Below are 26,943 nucleotides of genomic sequence, written 5' to 3' on the forward strand. Positions count from 1 at the left end.
TCAGTGGATGAAGGCGTCCGCTGCAGTGGCCTGTGTTCAACCTCATGGTCATAGTTTTTTTTTGCTCTAGCCCTGCCCCCTCCCCCACTGGCCCCGCCCCCACCGGTGCGGCCCTCAGCCAGAAACCACACTGTAAATTTGGCCCGCGAGAGAAAGTTTGTGAGTACCCATGACCTAGAGCAATATTTTTTTTAAAGAGTTTTATATAGCACAAACTAGACCCGAGAAATCGGGTATCCGAGCGCTTTAAATGAGCACCAGTTTTGTTACAGATGGACACGTTCATTTTTGTTAGGCACGGGGAGATTAAGTGATTTGCCCAGAATCACAGGTTGTTGAGCATCGTTGCCGACACTCAAATCCGGCTCCCCAGCTCTGAAGTCGACTGCTCTAGCCGGAATGCTACATCCTCTTCCCTGCAGTGCAATCCTTGCTAACTGACTTTCAATTACTGGCGGAACATGTTGATGAGGATATGCATTCTTCATTGTCGATAATGGAACAACAGGTTTGATAATTGTCATGCATCTCATATGACTCCCTCTGAGCAGTAGCGGAAATAGTAGGTTTTAACAGTGGCTGGTAGGAGGCACTTATGCATCTCCAAAGAATATGTTCATATACCTGTCCTTTGTGGGAACGAAGCTGTTTGGAACACATGGAATCTCCGACGGCTGTGTTGTGGTTAATGGCACAGAGGTAGATGGACTTGATAGTGATAACTCTGACTTGAGACAGTTGGCATCTGTATTCTTTAGTAAATCACCTTTTGGGGCTGTGGGATCGAGAGCCACAAAATTACAACCGGGAGGTACCAGTGACGTTGGGAGTTCCTCCAGTAGAGGTCGGATTGAGAGAATCCTGATAGAGGTTTTCATCTAGAAGCTCTCTCACTCAAGATTATGATGACAGATGCATGTGCAGTGGGCTGAAAAGTGACCCTAGAGGAGTAGGCATCCAGAGGGAGTGGTCTTCGAGTCAGAAAAGCATGTCCTCCCACTGGAAAGAAATGAACTTGGTTCAAAAGGTTCTAGAGCATTTTGGTCACCCTTGAAAAATCTGAGTGTTCAAGTCAGGGTGGACTACTGAGTGGTCTTCTCCTGCATAAATTATAAGAGGAAACACAAGTACAGAGTTTAGGGGTGTTGGCGCAAGATATATGTATGTGGACTGAAGGCAAGCTCCTGTTTCTTTGTGCAGTGTATCTTTCAGGGAGTGAGAACTGTCCTGCAGACCATCTCAGTAAGGTCTTTTCCTTCTCTGACACTCTGGTTTTGTTGCAGACAATTTTCCATCTCATATTTCAGTTGTTTGGGCAGGTAGAGTTACATTTATTTGCATCCAGGTAAGAAGCACTGTTGCTTCGGTTCTGTAAAATGAATGAACTCTTAAGTCCAGAAGCTTAAAGGGTGGACACCCTTTCTTTCCAGTTTCCAACTGTACTAATGTATGTTTTTCCTCCTATCCCACTGATCCTAAGGGTACTGAGGAAAAATTAGGACAACAAGCAGAAGTAATCTTAGTGGTCCCATGTTGGCAACACTGTCCGTGGTTTCCTCATCTCTTCAAAAATGATGGTTATGGAGTGCTGGGTTCTTCCTCTCCAGATCCCCTGAGAGGTATTTATTTTCCACAGGGGACATTGGCCTGCCCTCAGTAGGGGGTTGGTGCTTGAGACAGTGAATCTGCAGGCAATGGCGTGTTCAGCTGAAGCAGCAGCATTTATTCAGCTGTTGCATCACCAATTAACATTGAAATCTTGCTCCTGCCTCTGGAAGAATTTCATAAAATGGTGTGGGGAAGAAGAATGTGAATCCTACCTTAGGAGATCGTACCTTAGTTTTGGAATTTTTAAGGGATGGCTTTGTACTGTACTGTACTCATTGTCAGTGAAATTGCTCCCCCTCCCTCGCAGCTCCACCTTTAAGTGAGGCCTGCCCCTGCACTTGCACTCTCGTGTGTTGGTGTTTGAGGCCCTCCTCCACCCGCAGGTTTACCTGCGCCTCATCCCTGGTGGTCCAGTGGACCTCTGTCTCCTTTCTTTCGCTCCGTTTCGCTCGTTTTTGCCCTCTTCTCAACCCCCCTTTTCACTTTCCTTCTGTGCCTTTCCTCTATTTCTGTGCCTTTCCTCCACTTTTTCTTGCACTCTTTCTGCCTCATTTTTGCCCTCTTCTCAACCCCCCTTTTCACTCTCCTTCTGTGCCTTTCCTCTACTTCTGTGCCTTTTCTCCACTTTTTCTTGCACTCTTTCTGCCTCGTTTTCCCTCGTTTTTACTCTCTTTTCAACCCCCCCTTTTCACTCTCCTTCTTGTTCTTTCCTCTACTTTTGTTCCTTTCCTCCACTTTTTCTTGCAGTTTTAGTGCCTTATTTTTCACTTTTTCCTCTCTTTTCCACCCGTTTTCCCCGCCGCTGCTGCCCCCGCAGACCCTCCCCCCCAGCTCGGCCAGCCTAATCCAGTTCCCCTCTCCACTCCCACATCCCAGCTATCCAGCCCTCGCCGACCCCTACTTAATGGCGGCCACGCAGCGGAAGTGCGCAAGCTAGCATCACCAGCAGACACCCACGGATCCTTCAGCTGTCACCGCTGCCGGCACACCTGCAGCACCACCAAGATCACGAACCCAGCGCAACCCGCCCGCAAGAACGCAACCGAACCGAAGACCCTGCAATGCATCCGCCTCAACGTCCGATCCCCCCAAAAAAGACGCCACTGAAATCTGGGACCTCCTTGACAGCACCACCCCGGACGTAGCATTCTTCACCGAAACCTAGACCAACCACACCTCGGGACCGGACATCGCAATCGCCATTCCCCAGGGCTACAAGATCTCCAGGGAGGACCGCCCCACCCACCTGGGAGGAGGAATCACATCGTCCACAAATCCACCCTCCATCTGAGCACACTCACCGACGAGCCCACAGACCTGATGGAACACCTTCACTTCAAGATACTGGCCAGCCGTACCACCACCCTCCGAGGAACCCTCATCTACCAACCCCATGGACCCCGCGGAATTTTTACCAACTCCATCACCAACATCATCTCCCCCAGGCCATCGCATCCACCAACTACACCCTACTGGGTGACCTCAACTTCCACCTCGACAACCAACTGGACCCAAACACCACATCCCTCCGGGACAACCTCCACAACATCGGACTTCACCAGATGGTGACCGAACCCACGCACTCAGTAGGACACACCCTCGACCCCCTTTTCACAACAGGAAACTCCATCACCTTCAGCCACACTACCGAACTCCCATGGACTGACCATCGATGCGTCCACTTCACCTTCAGAACACCCACCATCCACAGACACTAGCATCAGCTCCCACAAAGAAACTGGACCAGAACCACCGACGGCCAACTCACCTCCTCACTCAGCAACTCCACCCCAACCATCGCCAAAAACGGCGACCCCAACACCGCAGCCCGCACTCTGCGCAGATGGATCTCCGACAGCGCCAACACCATAGCCCCCCTCAAGAAAAACAACAACACCCACGGCAAGAAAGCCAGATGGTTTACCACCGAACTTCGAGAGTCCAGACGTACTTGCCGCCACCTCGAAAAGGCCTGGAGGAACACCAAATTCCCAGAAGCCCACAACAACTTCAGACCCGCCACCAACGCCCACCACCAACTCATCAGAAAAACAAGGAAAAAAAGCGATTGAAGACAGAATCTCCACTCACGCGCACAACAGCAAAGAACTCTTCAACATCATCAAGGAGTTCGCCCAACCCACCAGCGAATCCACCGACATCCATCCCTCAGAAGACCTCTGCGACAAACTCAGCACCTTTTTCCACCACAAAATCAAGAGCATCCACGACAACTTTGACGAAGACAACCAACACACTGAATCCTCACCAACCACCCCTGACACTCTGAAGCCAGCGATTGACAAATGGACAGCCCTCACCACCGAAGATACACTGAAGACTAAGTCAATCCACTCCGGGGGCCCCACGGACCCCTGTCCCCACCACATCTTCAACAGAGCCGCCGACACCATCGCCACCCTGCTCCGCCACACCATCAACTGCTCCCTGGCAACCGCCTCATTCCCTGACAACTGGAAACACGCCGAGGTCAACTCCCTCCTGAAAAAACCCTCTGCGGACCCCACCGCCCTAAAGAATTACAGACCCGTCACCCTGCTCCCGTTCCCAGTGAAAGTCATCGAGAAAGCAATCAACAGCCAACTCGCCACATTTATCGAAGAGCATATCCTTAACCCCTCCCAATCTGGCTTCAGAAAGAACCACAGTACAGAAACTGCCCTCCTTGCCGCAACAGATGACATCCACACCCTACTGGACAAAGGAAAAACAGTAGCCCTCATCCTCCTCGATCTCTCGGCGGCGTTCGACACAGTCTTCCACCGCACCCTAATACACAGACTCCACGACGCAGGAATCCAAGACAAGGCCCTCGACTGGATCTGCTCCTTCCTCTCCGGCAGAACACAGAGGGTCAGACTCCCCTCTTTCCTCTCAGACCCTACACCAACCACCTGCGGAGTCCCCCAAGGATCCTCCCTAAGCCCTAAACTCTTCAACGTTTACATGACTCCGCTCGCCCCCATCGTCAGAACCTACAGACTCAACATTGTGTCATACGCAGACGACACCCAACTCATCCTCTCCAACGAACCCAACACCGCCAGACACAACTTCCGAGAAGGCATGGAAGCCATCGCCAAATGGATGAAAAACAGTTGCCTACAACTAAACACCAACAAAACAGAAGTACTCATCATGGGCCGAAACCCCGATGCCTGGAATGACACCTGGTGGCCCCCTGCCCTCAAAAGCCCTCCCACCCCATGGACCACACACGCAACCTGGGAATCATCCTGGACTTCGAGCTCAAAATGGACCACCAGATCAAATCTGTCTCGTCCTCCTGCTTCAACACCCTCCGCCTCCTACGTAAGACCTTCAAATGGATCCCCCTCGAACACAGAAAGACCGTCACTCATGCCCTGGTCACCAGCAGGCTTGACTATGGCAATGCACTCTACGCCGGAATAAAAAAAAACCTCACCCACAAGCTACAGAACATCCACAACGCCACCGCAAGACTGGTCCTCAACCTGCCAAGACACTGCCACATCTCCCAGCACCTGCGCACACTCCACTGGCTCCCCATCAAAGCTAGAGTCACCTTCAAGATGCTCACCAACGCACACAAGGCCCTCCATGACACCGGACCAACATACCTGAACAGCAGACTCAAATTCCACGCACCCCAAAGGACCCTACGATCAGTCCAGGTCTCCTTCGCTGTGGTCCCCCGCACCAGAAAGACCAGATCAGGAGGCCGCTCCTTCTCCTTCCTCGCGGCCAGAGCCTGGAACGCCCTTCCGGTCCACCTCAGACAGACAACATCGCTCTCCATCTTCGCAAGAAACCTCAAAACCTGGTTCTTCGACAGACCCCCTCCTTGATGGACTGGAGACTGGAACCTGCACCTCCCCCCTCCCCCCCCCCCCCCCCTCAGCGCCTTGAGACCCTTACGGTTGAGTGGTCGTGCTACAAACGCCTTGATTGATCGATTTAGTTAGCAGTCTCTACCCTAAGTTCTCAGTTAGCCGCCATTAGAGCATTCAAGGATTCTCAGTTGGAGTCAATAGTCCCATTGCTTATAAGATTACAGAGAAATCTTTTTTTAAATTGTCCTGTGGTTTATTCACTAGTCACTTCATGGGATGTGCCATGATAGTGCAGGCTCTACAAAGAGAGCCTTTTGAGCCATTGAGTAGGGTGGACAGCAGTTTCTTGCCCTACAAGGTGCTATTCTTGCTAGCTATTTCTTCAGCTGAAGAATTGGTGGGTTGAGGGTACTTCTACATTTGGAGCCGTGTTAAGATTCTACCCAGAAAAGGTGGTGTTGTGTCCCTCTCCAGATTTTTTGCCACATGTTAAATGTGGTTTTTCACAGTTCTTTTAGTCTTGCCGGAATACTGTCAGAATCCTCCTTCTCCTGAGGAAGAGTTGCTGCACATGCTAGAAGTTAAGAGAGCATTACAGATGGATTTATCCAAGACAGAGCCTTCTTAGTGTGGATTTTTTTCTTTACAGTCCTTGGGTCCTCAAGTAGAGGCTGTCGGCAGCAATGCTTAGCAAGTGGTTGAAGTCACCTATTGCACTGGCAGTTGTGAAACAAGGAGGGTCCTTTTCAACCCACATACAAGGGACGTCAAGAAGGGGTGGAGCATGTTCTTTCTCTGCATTGAAAGGGCATCAATGAGGGATATATACAACATGGTGACTTGGTCTACTCCCCATAGGTTTTTGAAACAATGCGGGCTACAGTGAAGAGGTAATGTATCTTCTGCATTTGGCTAGTTGGTATTGGATGCAGTGTCAGAGTAATGAAGGAAGTGAATAAACTTCAATTTGATTACAAGTCAGAGACTATTTGATTATGATTAAGATTATGGAGTCTGTTCTTGATGTTTATTTCAGTAGCACTTATTGAAGGCCAAAAACTATAACTACCACCATCCTCCCGGTCTATGCAGGAAGCACAAACACAATAACTGGCATCATAATGTATATGTATAGTAATCACAGCAATCAATTTTCTCTTTTCTGTCTGCCGTTGGGTCCCAGGCTTTGGCTCCTGTTTGTTGTAATACCAATAGCTGTTTTGCATTATATTTAGTATTTGCTGTGTCTCTGGGTGTTATGCTTCGGTTTCTTAGCTCTGCCTGCTGCTGAAGCACGTTTGTTCATCGAGTTAGAATTCCACTTAGTTGTCATTAACAGGCATAAGGTGTTTAATTAACTTGCATGGAAGACTTGCTATATTGTATCTGTTTTGCTCGGCTGGAGCGTGTTTGTTTCAGATGCTCTAAGCATCTTTCTACATTGTAGTTTTGTTTTTCTGCCTGAGACTGTTGGCGTTTCCTTTATATGAGATGCCACTCACTATAGTGTTTTCTTTTGTGCCTTCAAGCATTTATTCTGATAGATCAAGACCTCTGCTTATTTCTGGGTTAATTGTTTAGGCCAAATGTATAGCGAGTGTTTAAATCCCTATCAGTATCAATATTTTAATAAACATTTTAATATGGAGGCTGACAAGAAGGGCAATGATGAGGAGGAGCATGGAGTATTTAAATGAAACCTCTGTGATATTTGGGTCTTTCACTGGATGGTTGCGCGAACAATTTCAAATAATCTGTTACAGCTTGCAGCAAACTGCAGCCTCAGAATTCTGGCCTGAAATGTCTGAGTTTACCTGTGGTTATGGGGGTACAGAACCATTAAGGCCAGAAAATGGCTAAAACTATGCACATCACATCCTCTAATTATTCTAGCGATCGGAGCATTTTTGACGTGGCGGTTCAAATCTGCATACTAATGAAGACCTCAGATCACAAAGTCTAGCTCCCAATTTGGAGGGGCTTGTTGGTTCTGCCAGAATGCTTTTTGGTGGTTAATATTAGGATGCCTAACATACTGATGATCTATTGCATGATGCTTATGGGTGTGATACCCTGGCCAAAATATGAAATTGGAAAAGAAAGTTAATACAGTGATTTGGGGATGGGGGTGTTCCTCATGCTTGACTGAGTTGCTCCAGCAAACAAATTCCTCGGAGTGGTCTCCTCGGTGTGTGGAGGATTATGTGAAATCCAGAATTAAGACTTCTATGGAGAGGACAACAAGGTATAGAATAAGGGTGGAATGTCTTCGGCCGGCTGTAGCAAACAATCAATTGTAACTCCTATTCTGGACCCCAAAACATGAGTGGACAGAGCCTGGGCATCATGCCAGGATATGCTTTTGGACACCTTAGGTCTCTTCCAGGGCCGGCGAATATGGGGATCATTCTCTCTGCTGGACCAACTATTAGAGATGCTTCTTATGATAAGTGCACCAGTACACCCGCCCAATGTTCTTCCCACAGAGGAGAAGAGGAGGGCGCTTTACCTGCAACAAAGGACGAGCAATGGGCGGTGGGGTCTAGGTTATTATTCAACTCTTGCAAAAGTGTGTGTGTGGGGGAGGGCGGTCATCTCTCTATTCCCAAAATTGGTTAAATATTATAACTGAACCCTGGGTTTTCCAAATGATTAGGGCTTTCAAATTGATGTTATTTGCGTTCTGTTCAAGGCAGGTTTCCAATCCCAATAATTTTTTTCACTAAAGGGAGAACATATTATTTCCATTGAGGTGAAGGACTTGCTTATGAAGGGAACACTAGACACTAGTTATGTCTGCTAGATCCAATGGGGCTTTTCTACAAAACTTTTCTTGTCAGAAAAAAAAAACATGAAGCATCGCCATGCAATAAATCTGAAGTATTTTAGTCATTTTGTGTTGTGTCATCACTTAAAGATGGAGACAATAGTTCACCTCAGGGATATTCTTCTTGCAGTACATTGATTGGATGATGTAGTTGGGCCTGAAAGATGCCAACCTCACAGTTCCAATCCTTCGACCTTACAGGAAGTACCCATAGTTACTTTGACAAAGTCAAGCGCTTTGGTTTGCCTCCCTTCCTTTCGGTCTGTTTGCAACTCCTTTGTGTTTCACCAGGATGTTCATATATTTAGAAGACACGATATCCTTGGGTCAAAAGAAATAAATATTTGTTAACCATGTGCAGAGTTCCACAGATCTGATTCGGTCCTCTGACTTCATTCTAAATTGGGAAGAATCGGATCAAGTCCCATCTTGAAAGAAACTTCTTGGGTTATATTGTGGATGCAGAGAAGGGGCTCCTTGTATTCCATTCCAAATTGAACTTGATCAAAAAGGAACTCTGTGTCCGAGTTAGAAGGCAGTTTCACCGTCTTCCTCAGCTGGGAACCATCATACAGATAATAGAGAAGGGCATATGGCTTATGTGGTGAAATAAAGCATCACAAAAGATACCGAGGAGCGCCAGCAGTGGGGCCAGCGTCCTTCCCACTGCATCATGGTACATGTGGATAGCCTGAAGCATGTATCCTTTCCAATTCAAGATGATCGAGCTAGGAGCTTCAGGTTAAAGTGTAAAGGAACAGTATATAACCCTCTGCTACCCAGAACTCGTTGTCTGAGAAGGAGAGCGAGTGCGAGAAAGAAAGAGCAAGAAAAAAAGAGTGGCAGTGAGATGTACAACAAATTTTAAACTGAAAGTGACGTGGAAAGTTAAAAGTATGAGAGCTGACATGAAGAAAGGAGGAAGAAAGAAAAGAATGCTTGACAAGACAGAGGAGATAAGGGAAGAAACGATGAGGATGAAAATGAGAGGGAGGACAAAGAGTGGGAACGGGTAAAAAAACAGCTGAGCAGAGGAAGTGTGAGGTGGGAAACCCAGGGAGCACTGGGGTGAAAGAGAGGACGACATCAATAGAAGGAAAGGGGTGGCATGAGAGAAAGGGAGAGAGAAGAGAAAGAGAAACGGTGTGTGTGAGAGAGGATCGACTTCAATATAGGGACAGCGAGAGAAAGTTGCCTATGAAACGGAGAGCACTAAAGGAAAGGAAGGTGTGGTGAGGGAAAAAGAAGAAGAAGTGAGAGAGAACGACAAGAGACAATAATGGAGAGAGTGAGAGATAGAAGGATAATGAAAGATCTGGTGGACGTGCAATAATCGACGTCAGCGTGTAAGAGTGAAGGAGTGAGATAGAAGTAGAGACACATACGGAGCGATTACTTCTTATTGCATACAATAAATGTAGGTAATATGCTTAATTTTTATCTAATTAGTTTTTTGAGATAGCAGACACATATCGTGATATTATATTATGATAAAAAGAGAGAGAGTTTAAAAAAGAGGTAGGACACAATTCAGCCGGTAATAGTAGTGTGCACTCAATTCGAAGAAATAGTTTTAGTTGTTAAACAGAGAGACTTTGAAAAGACACATATATAGTACCTGAGACGATCGCACGCATTGCTCCTGGTGACAGGCTGTGCTTTCATTCGTACACTTGGAAGTGTGCGCGCGTCTGGACACTAGAGGTCGCTGCGCCTCTGTCTCAGGGCTGTTGACTGCGCTGCCGTGTGCGGGCTCCCAGAGGAGGCTGCCGAGCCCAGCCTTCGAAGTAAAGCAGCCTGCTCATTCCACTCAACTCCCCCAGTCTGCATCTCTGCAGGAGGACCGGGCTTCCCTGAACCAGGCTCTCCCGGGCTCCCGTCTACCCACAGCACACATGACCTGGAGGGGAGAGTGCAGGGCAGAGGCAGGCACCGAGCCCCAGGCTCCGCGGGAGGAAGCACAAGTTGGAGCACTTTTCACTACACTGGCTTGAATCACAGACTCGGCTGCACACGCCGTTGTGAAAAAAATTGAAGTTGGGTCAAACTGGGCCATTTTGACAGTTCTGATGGCGGATAGCTTGTGGCTAGAACCGGTATATTCATAGCTGTGCACATCACTTTCTCTGAAGGATTGTGGCTTTTGGGAAGCGACGAGCGATTTATTTTGCTATGTTGGTATAAGAATCTTTCTTGGTGGACCCAGCTATGAAGGGAAGACACCAGGTAAGACAATTAAGCTACCTTCTTAACAGCCTGCCTTTTGCCATTTTCACTAAGATTTGCAGGTGCACAGTCATAACAGGTGCGTGTGTGGCAGGGGCGCAACTAGAGCCAAATTTCGGGGGGGTTAAGCAAAAACTTCGGGGGGGGGGCTGAACTTTAAGCAATAGGCAGAGTGGAGCTGCAGGGGCTCTTAGAAGGGGTGAAACAGCAGCGAGGCCTCATTAACATGCAAATGGTATTTTAAAGACCTGTGAAGTGCTCGGGTGCGGCTGTCTGTGCGCCGCGAGGCTGTCTCATCCCGGGCTGCCACATGCGACGGGGGGGTAGGCTGAAGCCCTGTGAGTCCAATGGGTGTCGCGCGCCTGGTGTGTGCAATACCGGTGCGCCCACGAGCATGCCATTCAGCAAGTCTTGGTGGATTCCATTTTGACAGCAGCACAGTGGGTCCAGTGGACAAAGATTGAACAGTTGAGTGGGTAAAGCGCTCTGGGTAGTTATTCTGCTCGTCACATGTTCGAAACCAGTCAGAACTACCACAACAAAGCAACTTTCTGGGTTTCATAAGGTATGCTCCTCTTAACTCGTTTCGCAGCTCCACAAAACTGCCGAGCGTTACAGAAAGAGAAGCAAGTGCTGAGAAGGTGGAAAGGGAGTTATGGCGCTCTGAGGCAAAGCTGAATTTTCTCCAGGCCAAATATTTGTGAGCTGGGGCCTCTGATAATAGTTGGGTCTATGCCATTGATGGCTTGGAATGTTTCGGTGAAAGGTGGGGAATAAATAAATGTTTTATAGATGAGCATAACCCATGAGTAACAAAGTGTCTGCTTTTATCCATGCTGGGGGGACACTATCATTGCTTTTCCTGTACGTTGTTGCACGGGGTCGGTCATAAATCTAGCCACGGGAGTTTATAGACTGGGAAGGAGAGGCGCTCTCCTGCCCCATCACTGCATGTGGAGAAGCGCGCCGTGTGTAAATACAGTGGCTCAAGCAGGAGCACGTCTACTAACTGGCACGGGTGGGTAGCTGCACACGCGGTGGGTTCCCCCTTTGTGCCACATGCACATCGAGCACGTGCTGCACTCCTCCACCCGGCAGACATCACGCGCTGGGAGCTTTGCACGTGGTGCAGATCTCATGGTGCTTCCTTACTTCTTCTTGGAGCGTCAGAGCGGGACACTCACCATAAAACTTTAACGAGCGGCTCTGTGTTTATTGCCCAGTTAATTTCGCACTGGCTTTCTGCGGGGCTCTATAGCAGCGAGCACCGGGGTCGCATCCTCTCTCCGTGTGGCCAGGAATCCACGTCTGCCTGAGTGTCCCTGTTCAGTTTCAGATGATTGCCATCAGGTGCGTTAATTCAAAGCAGCTATACTACAGCGCCGAAACACTGGCTCCCAGAATGCACTGGGTTGCCAGATTAAAACCCAGGCCTTAAAACATGTGGCTCTGACGATATGGAGCTAGGTGATAACCCCAGCTAGTAGTACTGCAGCTGCCCCACGTAAACAGAACAAGACACCCCAAAACTGCGGCGCATTAAGCACTTTTAGCGTCATCTCCGGATAATGCCCTGCGTTTGGCCTTCTGTAAATTCTGCAAGGGGGCATTCATTGTCATAGATGCCCCTGCTGCAGGGGGCAATCTTCACACAACAAAACACAGTGTCTGGTGTGTGGTGGGGTTGCTACGGGATGAGGGATTGAATTATGTCTCCCTTGCTGTAGTACCTTCACATGCTGTGCGATGACCCTGTGAGTGAACGAATGAACTAATTATTTAATGGATAACCAAATGCATCACTTATTTAGGGAATATGTTATTTCAATTGACATTTTGATGTCGCCCACACTTATCGTCATGCCTCGCTGCCGTTCGGACAGGGAAAGACCATGAACAGCCAGTTTGACTTTATTTTACATTGTGGATGACGCTGCGTGACAGAGAAGCTGCTTTCTGGAACGGGTTATGTCATCAGCGTACCCTGACCCACACTGTGTTTATTTTTCATTGTTCGGCGGATTACATTTTAAGCATACATTTTAATATTGGTAGTAATAGGTGCAGGCCAGCGTTGGGGTTGCTTGCACCTGATAAAGAACAAGCCTTGCTTTGGAACAGCAAACTATGTTTTATTTATTATTTTGCAGGGGATACTTTTCGTTTCCAACTATAAAATGGCCTGTTACTATCTTAAAACATTTTTTTATTGCTACGATGCACCCACTGTCTAACTCCGCTCCTATGGGATGTTTTGAAGGAGGGTACGGTACCTATGCAGACAAATCCAGCTTTAATATAGTATTACATTGAGATAAATCATATTGTACATGAGCTGCATTACGAACGATTAATTGTCTTGCCCAAGATCACAGTATTGAAGTAAACTGGGGAAGCTAAGACTAGAACATAGGTCTTCCGGCACCACATACAAACTAGGCCGCATTTACCCTCTCGGGTCAAGCACCACACAGATTGCTGAAGCATCTGCATTTCCCCAATGGTACAAACAGATTTGCTTAGACAGCACAGTGTCAGTTTACTTAGCACGACGTCAGCCTCGAACTGCAGTACTTCTCTCTGTGCGCATGGTCAGTGACTGGCTACCGCCCTCCCCCTGTGACCACACCACCCCCGGACACAGCACATAGACGTGGTATCTTTGGAAGGCGGGAGGTCGCGAGACCCCCCGGCCGTATTTATTAAGTACAAAAACAATACATTTTTAAATTTGCATGATAAACAGTTATACAAAAATCAGCAGGACATTAGATACATCATTGTCAACAGGTGTGAGTGACTATCCTTAACAAAGACTCTAATACAGATTGTTTCCTAACCGAGTCTAACATCCTCCTCTGCATTTTTGTATACTAACATTTCTGGGCCATATGGCAAGGTCGCTAACCGGTGTCAGGTCCTACTAGCTGCGCCTCCCCTACAGGTGTGAGCATGCGCAGCCGGGCCCGGTAATTACCCGGTCCACGCCGTGAACTTCATTTACCCACTAAAGGAGGGCCCTTACTCTGCGCCATCCGGTGACGTCATGAGTATGCGCGCGCGGGGTGGCTACCAGCCTAAGGAAAGCATGACTCCCCAACCCGCGCCCCTTTGAAGCACCAGTTACCTTGCCCCTGAAGTTCTAGGAGGGGCCAATGGCCCCTCCCCCTGGGCGGGCACCTCCGTAGGATGATGCCCGCCCCCTCAGACCTTCAAATAGTTGCTCACCGGTCATGACCTTACCGCCACAGGCCAGCATTGTTAACCGACGATCTGGCCTCCCCCTTTACCTAGACCTAAACCACGAGCGCGCTTATTTCGCAAATCCCTCCAACCAAGCCCAGCCATTATTAGACCACAAGACGTTCGCTGCCTCCGTCAAGTGCACCCCGTCCCTCAATTAAAATTGCTCGCCCCAGATACACCCATGTGGAATCGTCTGCAACTGGGGGGTCCGAAATAATTTGTCCAACTGTGTGTTGACCCTCCGTACCGAGTGGTTCAACGCCCTGACCAAGACCCCCCCCTCGCCACTGCCACCGAGGGATAAGTTGAGACCAAACTACTGTGGAACCCGGGCAAGCCCTGGCCACCCACCCCGCAGTGGAAATGATCTCCTCAATAAGCACGCGCCTCCCCAATTTTGCCAAATCATTCTCCCCCAGGTGAAGTATCACCACTGACGGGGGAGGCCGCTGCTGAGCTAAGAGTCCCTGGAAAAATCCCGAAACTGGCTGAGGCATAAACCCCCCCTCCCGAAAAATGATATAACAAACCCCTTTTGCACTGCACGCGCCCTACGGTCTCCTGAAAGAAAAACATGTTCCGCACGCCTAACATAAGAGTGGCCCACAATCCAAGTCACCAATTTCTTGTGTCCTCCGTGCTGTGCCGATGTCGGTCGTTGGCGCCCGGTGACGAGTTCCTCCCCTGCGTGACAGGTTTGAGAAACTGCAAAAAACCAGAAACATACCCGGCGTGAGCACCATTCTGTCACAACATGTCAATACGTACATAACTCTTGTAACGTTCAGACGACCATCTCCCCAATGTCTTCACATTCTCCACTGAGAGACCCCTCGCTACTGCCTCAGTTGCTGCCCCAATCCTAAATGAGTGGGTGCCGAATTCCCTTGGATCGAACCCTGCCAGACTGACCGTTAGCTCCAAGACTCGCCTAAACTGGTACCTAGTCAATGGTGTACCATCGGCGTGACACAGCAGTGTGTCCCCCGCCGTGCACTCCCGCTGCCTGCAGAAAGCCTCCACGTGAGAAACCGGGCAGCAGGGGTTGGCCCGCGCCCGGTGGAGCACTATGGTGTGACCCCGAGAGTCCTGATCAGTTTTCGATCTCTGAATTGTTATTCTCATAACGTCCCCCCTGATCTCCACACCGGCCCACCGTAGACCGCCAACTCTATCAGCTTTTGACCCAGCAACTAACTCCCCAACCCTCAAAGCCCCATAGAAGGCCAGGGAAAATGCCGCCTTGAACAAGATAACCTCCCACTGGGAGCTACAAACACTGTGCAGCGCCCCTAATAAGGCCGTCAGCCGTGCCAATCCAATGGGCCTTCTCCTATCGCCCCGGTAACCCTGTAAACGGCGCCAACCCCTCAAGGCCTTGCGCACCAGAAAGGTGTTAGTGGGATCTCGCATACCCTTACCCTGCGCAAAGAAGGAGACCGCCGCCCTATGTCTGTTCGCAGTCGCCACTGAGCGCCCTTCCCTGTGCATTGATTCTAGGTAAGCTGCAAAGCTGTCCTCCTGGGCCCACCTAGCCTCCCATTCCTGCCCCAAAAAAGCCCGGTAAGACAAAAACGCCCCTTCGTAAGCTGTCTTGGTCCTGGGGGCTAAGCTAGCAACCACGAGGTCCTGTAATCTGGGGCACCAATCTGCCAAAGTACTGCCGGGAATTGCGCCGGCTGGGGATCTGCCGCTGGAAGATGTTCCCTGAAAGCCTGCATTTTAAAGCGAGAAAGGGAGTCCGCTGCATTATTGAGGACGCCAGGGACATGCTTGGCTCTGAAAACCACATTCCATTTTAAGCATTGCAACACAATCTCCTTCAGTAAACGGAGTATGACTGGACAGCGTGCCCCCTGCTGGTTTATGCATTCCACAACCGTCATGTTATCCGACCAGAACACCACGGATTGGTTGCATAAGTGTTCCGGCCAGACCATCAATGCTACCCATATCGGAAAAAGCTCCAGAAAGCCAATATTGGTAATCAGTCCCTGTGTCCTCCATTCCGCTGGCCACCGCTGGGCGACCCACCTGGTACCCAAAATGGCGCCAAAGCCGGTACTCCCAGCAGCGTCCGTCCATAAGCCCAATTCCGCCGATGTGGAGGGAGGACCCGGCCACACTACTCTGCCATTAAAATCCTCCAGAAATGCCATCCAAATAAGCATATCCTGGCGAACCTCAGATGACAACCTCGTGTGATGGTGTTTCTCCCGTAGTCCTTTCATAGCTTGGGCAATAGAGCGTGAAAAAGGGCGTGCCATTGGGATGACCCGAAGCGCAAAATTCAATTGCCCCACCACCTCCTGTAGCTGTTGCAATGTAACCTTGTCTTTGCGTAGGCATTGCCGTAGGGCTGCTCTAAAGCTAGATACCTTAGCCCTGGGTAACCTGAAGCATCCCTCCACGGAATCAATTTCGATACCAAGGAATTCCAAACAGGTGGACGGGCCCACCGTCTTCCCCGGCGCTAGCGGGACCCCAAAAGCCCGCATGAGCACGCAAAATTCCTGCAACGCCCAAGCACACTCCTGAGATCCCGCCGCACCTAAGAAAAGGAAATCGTCCAGATAATGCATAACCTGCCGGTGCCCCGTCACCTCCCTCATGACCCATTCCAAAAATGAGCTAAACGCCTCAAAGTAAGCACATGAGATAGAACAGCCCATGGGCATACATTTATCCATATAGAACTTGCCATCGAAAGTGAAACCTAAAAGATGATGGTCCAGAGGATGGACTGGGAGGAGGCGGAAGGCAGATTCTATGTCAGATTTTGCCATCAATGCCCCTGGCCCCAGTGCCCGCAATAAATCAACTGCCTGGTCAAATGAGGCATACTTGACACTACAAATCCCCTCATCAATCGCATCATTCAGTGACACACCTCTCGGTGCCGACAGGTTGTGGATCAATCTGAACTCCCCTTTCTCTTTTTTGGGTACTACCCCTAGTGGAGAACACACAAAATCGGGGACAGGCACCTCCTGGAAAGGGCCAGCTATCCTACCCAGGGACAGTTCCTTGCTAATCTTAGCAGCCACCACTGCGGGGTTATGTTGCACCGACAGTTGGTTCCTGCAATGTGCGCTACCTGTGTAGCCCCCTGCCGGGATCCTAAAACCTTGAGAAAAACCTTCCTGCAGTAGAGTGGCCGCTGTGTGATTCGGGTACCTATTCAACCAAGGGATCATTGCCAAAACATCTATAGGGGTTGGGATATCCCGAATATCTGCACTAAACTGGCTTCCCCCTCCCCCTCTGACTGTGGTTGCCCTGCTTGGACCTGCAAGATGACTCGGGGTGGGAGGGATGACCGCAGATCGAACATGCATGTCTGAATTTACAGGTGCCAGGGGCCCTCGTGCAGGTGCGCTTATTAAAGTCCCAACACACCCCTTTCCTCTCAAACCCACCTCCCCCTACCTCTACCCCTACCCGGGACCTCACTCCCCTGAGCCGCCCGAAAGGGGTGTTGAGGTCTGGTGGAGTACCCCCAGACCGCAGTGGTGGACTGTAGTGGGGCAGAGCTCCCTGAGAACTGCCTATGCCATGACACAGAGTCCACCTTGTCCCATGCCAATGATGTGTCAAATTCCTTCGCTTTCCTGAAATTGACATCATACTCCTTCCAGGCATCCCCCGGGTACTGCTCGCTCCACCCCACAATCCTACTCTGGTAGCAAGCCAATGGCGCCTGCACATTAGGAGGCCGTTCGGCCATGATGGTCGTGAACACTGCGAAAGCCCTAACCCAATTGAGCAAAGATTCCTCTACCCTAAATCTAGCACACTGTGCCCTCCACTCACTTGGATGCATCCACTCCTTTAGTGTCTTTGCCTGTTCCATCTCCCTGTGATCCAGTAGCAATGAAAAAATGTAAACATATTTCCCCGCCCAAATCAATTCCTTCGTTGCCTGGGACACATGTTGTGCCAAATTCTCACTCCTAGAGGGCAATGACCCATCACCCAAGAGAGGCAGTGCCACCTCCTTACCATTCTCCTGCGCCGCGGCCGGTTGACCACCATCTGCCTTCGGTTGGGCGGGGCTGGAACCTGCAAGTGAAGAAGAGGGGGGAACCGCAGCTCTATCCGCTGCCGCTGCTGATTTAATCTTTTCTACCAACTGTGCTGCTTCTGCTGCATGATCTGACGACGCTGGTAACACACCCCCCTTTTTTAGCCAAGGCAATAAAGCCGCTATCTGAGATACCAATTCAGGCGGGACCGAGTCCGGGCTATCTGCTGGGACTACGGGCGCCCCGGGGGGCATGGCCGGTGGCACTGGCATGGTAGGCAACGGAGAGACCGGTGGCGGCAGACCCGGCACTGGGATCGGTAGCACGGGCGGGGAAGTAGGCCCCACAGGAGGTAGCGCCAGCGGCATGGCAGGAGCCGATGTAACGGGTTCCGGGACCGGTACAAGGGGTACCGAATCAGGTACAAGGGGTACCGAAACCGCGGGTGGGATCGAAACCGGTACCACTGGGGCTGGGGCACTGCGCCTTCGCTTCTTAGCCTTAGACGTCTTGGGCGGGCTAACAAAATCCCCTCTTGACAAGGGTGCCTTCCGCTGCCGCGCGGGCCTGCCTGAAGAGACTGGGGGGGCCAGTAAACCTTTCATTCAAGCGGGCCTCCAATTCATCCACCTTACTCAATCTCCTATTAATGCTGTTCATCTCCTGCATCATGGCCTGCATCATAGCCTCCATCCTGGACCCCCCTTCACCACCCATTGACCCCGGCATGACTTGGGTGCACCGCCCTACACTAATACCCTAATACAGGCGTAAGTACGCTTATTACCTTCACCAGATGGAGGATATACAGGGGGCTGTAAGCACCATGCAACCGTAACCGCAACGCCCCGGCTTATCCGGTTTGTCAGGGGTGAGTAAACTCTAACATAGACCCACCCGGCGGCTACCAGAAGCAATGTAATGCGAGCCCCCCGCTCTCCTCTTACCGTTCCAATTCTGCGCACTCCCAGCCGGAATTCGACCTGCGACCACAACCGCTGTCCACCACTCCGAGTTTACCACGTGAAATTGCAGGAATGCAGTTCTAACATGCCTAAAATAGAAAATGTATTAATTCCTGGGAGTGTGAAATCAAATAATTGGCGACAGCAGACTGTATGAGGTGAAACAACCTCTGTACAAGCTCGTACCCTCTTTTATGCCCCCCTCCCCCTACTGCCCTTGGCTGTTTCACCTCCCTTGGCTCTCTCAAAACGTAAAAGAGCGTTCAACACACGGCTTAGCCAAGGAAATTCAATTTATATATTGTGTTAATACCATGATCCCCATCAGAAATGCAGTATCAAATTGCCTAAAATTAGAAACAATCTTCTCTCGGTTCGCCAGCAAACCACACCTGCTCCCGTCTTACCAAACGCTAAAAAACAGATTGAATGGAGCTCAATACACTTGTTAAACTATGAGTGGCGGCCGATAGCGCTGCCGGCTGAGCAACTGGTGTGTTTTCCTTTATAAATGCAAAATAGTTCCCCAATGATGTTGAAAATGAGGCTGGGGCTCGAACACGGAACTCCAGCTCCTAAATCTGCAGCACTGAGTGCTGTGCCACGTTCCTTAGCTCTCCAAATAAACCCGCCGCCTGGGATGGCCGCACGACACCGCCCAAGGCCCCCCACACCTCACCTCTGAGATCGATGGCACAAAACCAAAGCGTGCGTCCGCCTCGCCCCTGGCCGCCGAGCTTGCGCGCCAAACCTCGCTCAACCAGGACCCTTGAGCGGAGCGTCGATTACTGCCCACGTCCCCGCCGAGAGTCAAGCAGGCTGGATGCGTCAGGCCGTCCGTATTCTGCCTTGAGCGGAGCGTCGAACGCAGTGGAGGCGCGAAAATCAAAATTGCCGACCCGGTCTCCCGCTTCTCCTAGCAGGCAAAACGTCCGCGGTCCACACGCCTCCTGAAAAAAGAAGAAAGGTTGAACGCCGGGGCACGTCCGTTGTGTGGGGGAGCGTCCAGGCAACAAGGGGGTCACCTGGGCGCTCCCCACCTCTTTATCCCACCCCAGTGGCCCGCCCCCCCTCCCCTCCGACCCGGATGTCGATTAACGACATCCGGGTCACGCAAGCAGCCAATCGGTGGTAGGGCGCGCCCCAGTGGACACGCCCCCACCACCGAGAAGTCCGGGGGAGGTCGCCGCACTGCCATGCAGGCGGGGGGGCCAAGAGCCCCCCCTTTCATGTTTGTTTTCCAGGCAGCAGCCTTGAGTACGTTTCACACAGCGCTTTCTCTGTCAGTGGGTTATGTGCTCTGTGAAGCTGTCAGGTAAACATGTCTGCAATCCATGATCAAACAAGACATTCTCTGGGCACATGCAACTAGAATCTTTAAAGAATACCTGGCATTGAGGCCATTAGCGCACTCAGGATCAGTGAATCCATCAAAAATGATGGTATCCGGAGAGGAAACAAACCATAAACCTTCAGCAGCAGTGATGTGGTAAATACACCATATGCCCATCTCTGTTGATCCTTCTTGAATGGCATCCAGTTGACATGGGCCAGAAATGAGGGTTGAGTGGCAATTTTAAGACCAAATATTTGTGCAAAAAGTGCAGTCCACCGGTTGGGTCCCATAGGCGGACTGCCCCTCAGGACAGTGGAAAAGTACTCAACAGGAATATGTTTCCGTGGACTTGTTAGACATGGGGAGTGCTAGTCATCTCGTACATGCTTGTGGCATACTCCCGCAACACCCTTATGGGCCATTTGTGCCACACAGAGCTGAGTCACCTTTATAGACCCTTCCTCTGAGGAAAACAGAATCTGCACCATTAATGTGACTGGCAGGAGATCTCATTTTTGAAGCGCAGAGATGCCCGTTATTGAGGCGCTGTGCCCAGGGCCACCAATGCTATGGTTTCAATATCGAAGGACGCTAGGCTTTTACTAGACGTTCTGTTGGGGGGGGGATGCTAATTTTGGATTATTTGAGACACTTCAATCAGTAATAATGAGCCACGCTTCCCACCGTCTCTCGCTGAGAAAGGTTGTAACCAAGGCAGGCGAAAGAGGGGATTTGGGGCGGAGGAATTATTCGCCCGGTGGCCAAAATAAACCGAGTTGAGGTGAAAGGATACAACAGAGTATTCATCCCTTTGACGCCTAGGGTAAATATACAAAGAAGTCATTAAAACAACGCGAGTTTGTAGTCAGTGCTACGGCGAGATATACACGTTTTGTAGATGAAAAGTAAGCTTTATGTAAATATGATTTGATTTGTAGACATTTTGAGGCAGTTTGCATCTGAGGACATTGCCTTGTTCTCTAGCAGCGTTTGCCTTGTTCAACTGACACAATACATGTGACAGTAATTAGTGAAAACAGCAGGGTTTTCCACAGAAAAGACAAAAAAACACAATAATGTCTCTCTCGCTCTTTTTTTTGTCGTTCTCGTCTTCAATCCCTCTCTCTGTTTCTATCGCACATGTTCTCACTGCCTCACTATTTCAATCTCTCTCACCCCCACTAATTGTTTTACTCTCGTCCTCTCTGTTTGTATCTCTCTATTTCTCTATCCAAATGGCCCTCACTCTCTATCCCTCACTCTCTAATTTTACTCTGTCTTGCTGTGTGTGTCTATCTCTTGTTCTGTGTCTTTATTTTACTGTTCCCATCTCTGTCTAGTTACCGCTCACTTTCTCTATCTCATTCTCTCAATTGTCTTCCTCTTTCTGTCTTTAATAGAGGAATGGAATGGAATGGAAATACCCGGCATACATTTTTCATTTCATAAGGCTTTATACGGAACAAAAAAAAACAATGTCCATAAAAGCACACATATAATAAAAGACAATAACAGTACAATTACAATCGCATTAGACAGCTGATAAAAAGAAACCTAATACAGGCGAGGGCAAAATAAATATTTAAAAACTCATACTTTTCCTGACATTGATAGCTTTTAGTAGGAAAGTAGCAGTAAAAAAACAGATGTCGGGGTGGTGCAAATTAAAGAGCAATTTCATAGAGTCGTGTACTGTCCTGACACCAAACTTAACAAAAATGGGTTTTAAAAAAGCTTTACGGAAATTCCCATATAATTGCCACAGCAAGAGAAAGTGCATAGTGCTTTGTGCTGAGAAGTGATCACACGGACAGGGACCAACAGGCTGCTTGTTCACGGAAGGGAAGGCAACCAGATTATGCACGATCCCCATTCTTAATCTAGTTAAAACAAACTGATGAGAAACTCTGGTCACTTGGGTTAAATAAGGTTGATACCCCTCCTTTTCATTCATATTGCTGTAACGCACACAGGTGGATAGAATGCCAGTATTACAGGCCCGCCTCTCAGTTTTACACATCAAAAAGATATGCTTCATTTCTGACTTTGGAATTTCTGAAGCCCCATATCTATCAGTTTTAATATCAAGGCCATAGATCTCCTGGAAACTGTTGATAATATATTTAATCCATGGGATCTGTAAATGGTTATCAACAGTGAGACAATCATTAATAATGGCTCTGTTTAAAGATGTCTCTTCTTTCAGCCAAATTGACCGCCACAGCAGTAGTGGCCTCAGGAGGATCAGATCGTTCAGAAATGGAATTCCAAGTTCTCTATGGACTAAGTCATTAGAAGCAGATTTGGGCAGACACAGAAGTCTTTTTAAAAAGACATTCTCCTCCACCTGTAAGCACCCAGCCGGGGCAAAACCCCAAACCCCCGCCCCATAAAGGGCGGTGGAGAGGCATCGTGACTGAAAGATCTTAAGCATATCGCTTATCCGTTTATCCCCTAATTTAGTGGCAAAAGTAAAGACCCCATTAGCGCTCCTCACCATCTTAGCTTTAACATTTATATGCTCGCTGGCCCAACTGCAATTCTTGGAAAAAATGATACCAAGATAAGTAAAATTATCGACTTGTTTGACCCTATGTTCGTCTATATAATAAGAGTGGGGCTTACTCTTCCCCGGCCCACACTCCATGGTATAGGTTTTGGTTTTATTAATCAATCATTTTCTAGATTTAATAAACTGTGAGAACTCATCCATTAAGCGTTGAAGGCCTATCGGGGTCCTGGACAGTAACACGGCATCGTCCGCATAGAGGACACTGATATTATTAACTCTAGGGGCGTCTGCCGCTACCGTCTGTAGGACGGGGTTCACTTCATTAATGAAAAGGGTAAAGAGCAGGGGGGCAAGAACACACCCCTGTCTTATGCCCCGCCCAATCAAAAATTTGGTGGTACACTCCCCACTAGAACCATATCGTACGCTAGTACGTAGTTTGACATAGAGTCGGGCCAGGAAAAAGACAATACCCTCAGGGGCCCCCATTTCAATCAACTTGGCCCAAAGAATTGCATGGTCCACCATATCAAAAGCACTACTCAAATCTGCAAAGCAGAGATAAATAGAACCCTTCTTAGCCTGGGTATATTTCCCGATCAAAATTTCGAGATTTAAACATTGCTCAATCGTCCCGCGTCCCTTTCTAAACCCATACTGGCAATTTGCCAGGATGCCATTAGTTTCTGCCCATTCTTCCAACCTGACCAAAAGTACCCGGCTCATTATTTTCACAGAGAAATCCAGCAGGGAGATGGGACGATAGTTCTTTACGTCCCCCCGATCTCCTTTCTTAAATATTGGTATTATAATTGATTCCTCCCAAGTTGGGGGTACCCCAAAACAAACTGCTGCATTAAAAACTTTAACCAACATGGGTCCCCATACCTCTGGGACTAACTTATAAACATCGATGGGCACCCCATCGGGACCTGAGCCTTTCCCCCTTTACTTGCACCGATGCTATCTAAGACCTCGGTGATGCTAATGTCCAAGGGGACAATGGGCCAACAGTCATTATGATTACCCAAGGCTTTATCCGAATCAAAAATTATAGAAAAATGGGAGATCCATGTTTCCATATTGACCGTAGATGTTAATTCTGGTACCTTCTCATCTTTTAAAAACGGACAGTTAACAGTGGCCCAAAATAGTGTACAGTCTTTCCTTTCAGCAGCCTGTGTCAATTTATCCCAGGCCTCGTGTTGTAACTCCGTCTTCCTTCACTTAACTGTTATCTTATAATTTAATCTAAGCTGGGACGCCTGGCTCCTAACTCTAGGTTTGGATGTCAATGCATCTTTAAGTGCAAGGGTGCAAGCATGGTTGAACCATCCCCTTTGCTGATTGGACTTACGCTCAGCTGATTTGGTAAATATTTGATCAATGATACAATTAATTCTAATAAAATGTTGAATAGGATCGGCAGTGACGTCAGCCTGCTCAAGAATCTTAATAATTTCAAGTAAGCAGCTATTTATAATTAGATCAGACGTCATTTCCGCTTTATCCCCTTTCCATCTTAACCTTGTACCATTTGGTCTATGTGGTTCAATATTAGCTATAACCCCCGAGTCAGGTACGGGTTTTTCATTCCATAGAGTGACCTCTACAGTAATACAGTTATGGTCGCTAAGCATTATATCCACGACCTTAGGTGCCAAACTCCATGGGACAAGGCTCGATGACAAAATGATAAAATCAATAACAGTATTTGCCCCCCTCCCTGAAAATGTGGGAATACTCTCACCTAGATCATTCTTCTCATTGACCAATATTTCCATATCATGTGCCGCTAAGAGATTGTTCAGGGATTCCCCATACTTATTATGAGGAAAATGGAGATCCGCATCCCCAAAACGGTTGGTGACCCCACACATACAATGGTTGGAGAGGGGACATACTGCAATATTAAAATCCCCCGCCAAAATAAATTCAAACACAACATTTGAACCCGCTATAATATCAACCAGAGCACTACCTAGTGCGTCTACCACCAGGTGCCTGGTGCTGTCAAAGATGTTATAATAAAAATTGATTAAAAGAATGTTTCTTCCATCCCCCGAGAAAGCCATAAAATCTGGGAATGGGCCCCCACTAAAACATGTTTTTTAACAATAATGGGTAGTTTGACAGAGATCAAAACCAGAAGCCCTCCCTTAGCTCTACCAGAAGTAGATGCCGTAGCAGGTAACTGATAGGAGACAAAACCGTTGTAACCGGAGAAATTTTTGTACCAAGTTTCCTGGAAACAAAAGATATCGAAAAGGTCGACAAATTCTGACCACCCCAGACTGTCTTCTTTAGATGCTAACCCCGCAACATTCCAGCTGGCAAGAAAACTACTCAAGGACCCAATGGGTGTTTCAATAACTTTATCCTGGATAAGTATGCTTGGACTCGGACAGTGGTTGTCTACTACAGGCAAAACCCCACTACCCCCCTCAGCATCACCCACGAAGCTGGATATCGTGCAACAATCAAGAAGCACACTAACGTTAGCTGGGAGCCCTGTAGTAATTCCTTCTGACTCTACTCCACAGAATACTGTTCCAACTTCAAGCAGCGCCACATCAAGATCCAGTCAATCATTGGAGTCTAAACCACTCAGGGATTGGTACCGGTTGGATGTAACCACCTCAAACCTACTGGACACACTAGAGGCACAGCCTCTACCCCTTCTAAAACCATTAGGGGGCTGATCAATTAAATGTTGATAAAAAAAATCCCAAAGGTCTGAGTAAAATTCCCTGATCGTTCAGGGGTCGAGAAGTGGCTCTGAACAGGATAGTAGTAGCAAGTTGGGGATTTTTAAAGTTAACAATTACACAATCACCATTGATACTTTTGTGTGAGTTCCCTATCCAATTGGCTCTGGTAGTGGTTAGACTTTGATCAGACAAAGCTACTGGGAAACCGCACTCTCGGTTAAGCCAAGCCACAGTTTTATACTTCAGGGATTCATGGGTTTCTAGGTTACTACGAGTCCCGGTGTCCGAGAGTGGTGGAACGTTAGTTAAAACTACCACATATGGTGCACAGTCCGGGGGTAAGTTAGGCTTCGAGTAACCATATCGTTTAGACTTCACTTCGATGTTCCCTGGCTTATCCACTGTCACAATTTTAGTTGGAGTACTGAAACACACCATTGGGTTCGGTACAACTACGGTAACTGGGCATGATCCCCCATTAGGTGTCTTAAGGGTCTCCATTACAGGGCCATTGACCTTTTTAGATTCTCCTGGGCTAACCTTTGTCCCAATATGTGAATTCAAAAGGCCTCCCAACCTCTTTATTTCCCCCGAAAAAGTATCAAGTTTGTCCATTAAAGGTTTAATAATTTTATCAAACTTTGCATCTATAATGCTAATCAAGAGCTCTAGCTGCTCGGGGTCTAGTTTTACTTAAGAGTTGTTAATTACTATACCTGGGTCACTGACAACACACTTAGATGGGGGGTCAGTAATTTTTTTGTTATGATTCCCCTCCCCCCCCGTTTTGGAAGGGTTATCCTACCTAAACCCCTCCCTGATCTTAGTACTCTCTGTGCTCTCGGAGCCGGAGAGCATGAAACTGGTGGTACATGGGAAGACTCTGGCGTGATCAGGTTGGGGTCTAGTTCTACATGAGTGACTGTAGTTGGAAGTGCAGGAAACTCCAAGTTACCACTAACATCCCCTGATGAGGTGGACAAGGAAATAGATGAATTGGGAGCACTAGGTAAAGGAGCAGAGGTACTCCCCCCGACCCAAGGATTGTCGGCGCTCTTTATTAATTTTGTCAACTACTTTAACAAGATAATTTTCAAGGGTAGCTGAAGTAGGACGTGCGTTCTCCTTGTTAACTTTAGACATATTTGGCTCTCTAAATGTGCATACAGCCACATATATGGATAAAAAACCGACAAAAGCCTTAATTGGGAACAACCAGTATCCCTTAATGCAATTATGTTAAAACACAATACCACAAGCAAACAAACAGGTAGGCAAATGAGGCACAATAACAGTCCCTGGATAAAAGACCTAATTGTGATATGTTCTATTACCCAGTTCTGTATAGGCGATTTCAGAAGTCCAAGGACCAAAATCTGTGGCCCAGCCTCGTACTGCCCCGGACGGCCACAGACGGCCCGCCCTTTGCCTGGGCTTCGCCCGGCGTCCGCGCGTGTCCGCGACACGGAGGGAGCTGCCGCAATTTAAGCGCCTCCGGGCGCGCTGGTCCTGGAAGTGGGTGGGCGGTGCAGGATGTTGGCGCAGGGCTTACTGGGAGCTGTGGTCCCCCCCCCACTGCGGCCGTGAAGCTGGAAAACAACGGCGGCGGGAGGAACAAGCTGTGTCAGGGCCCCAGCAGCAAGTGAGGGGA

At 48.7% G+C, this 26,943-nt stretch overlaps 1 long non-coding RNA gene across 1 annotated transcript in view; it reads left to right on the forward strand.

Moving 5' to 3' along the window:
• The first annotated feature begins 9,999 nt into the window (after window positions 1-9,999).
• LOC146870339 (uncharacterized) overlaps window positions 10,000-26,943 on the forward strand; it is a 273,078-nt gene continuing 256,134 nt past the window's right edge. The window contains exon 1 of the long non-coding RNA XR_014959377.1: window positions 10,000-10,497. This is a non-coding gene — a long non-coding RNA (uncharacterized LOC146870339). The remainder of the gene's footprint in view (window positions 10,498-26,943) is intronic.

This window comes from Triturus cristatus, chromosome 1_1, assembly GCF_964204655.1.
Source record: "Triturus cristatus chromosome 1_1, aTriCri1.1, whole genome shotgun sequence".
NCBI lineage: Eukaryota > Metazoa > Chordata > Amphibia > Caudata > Salamandridae > Triturus > Triturus cristatus.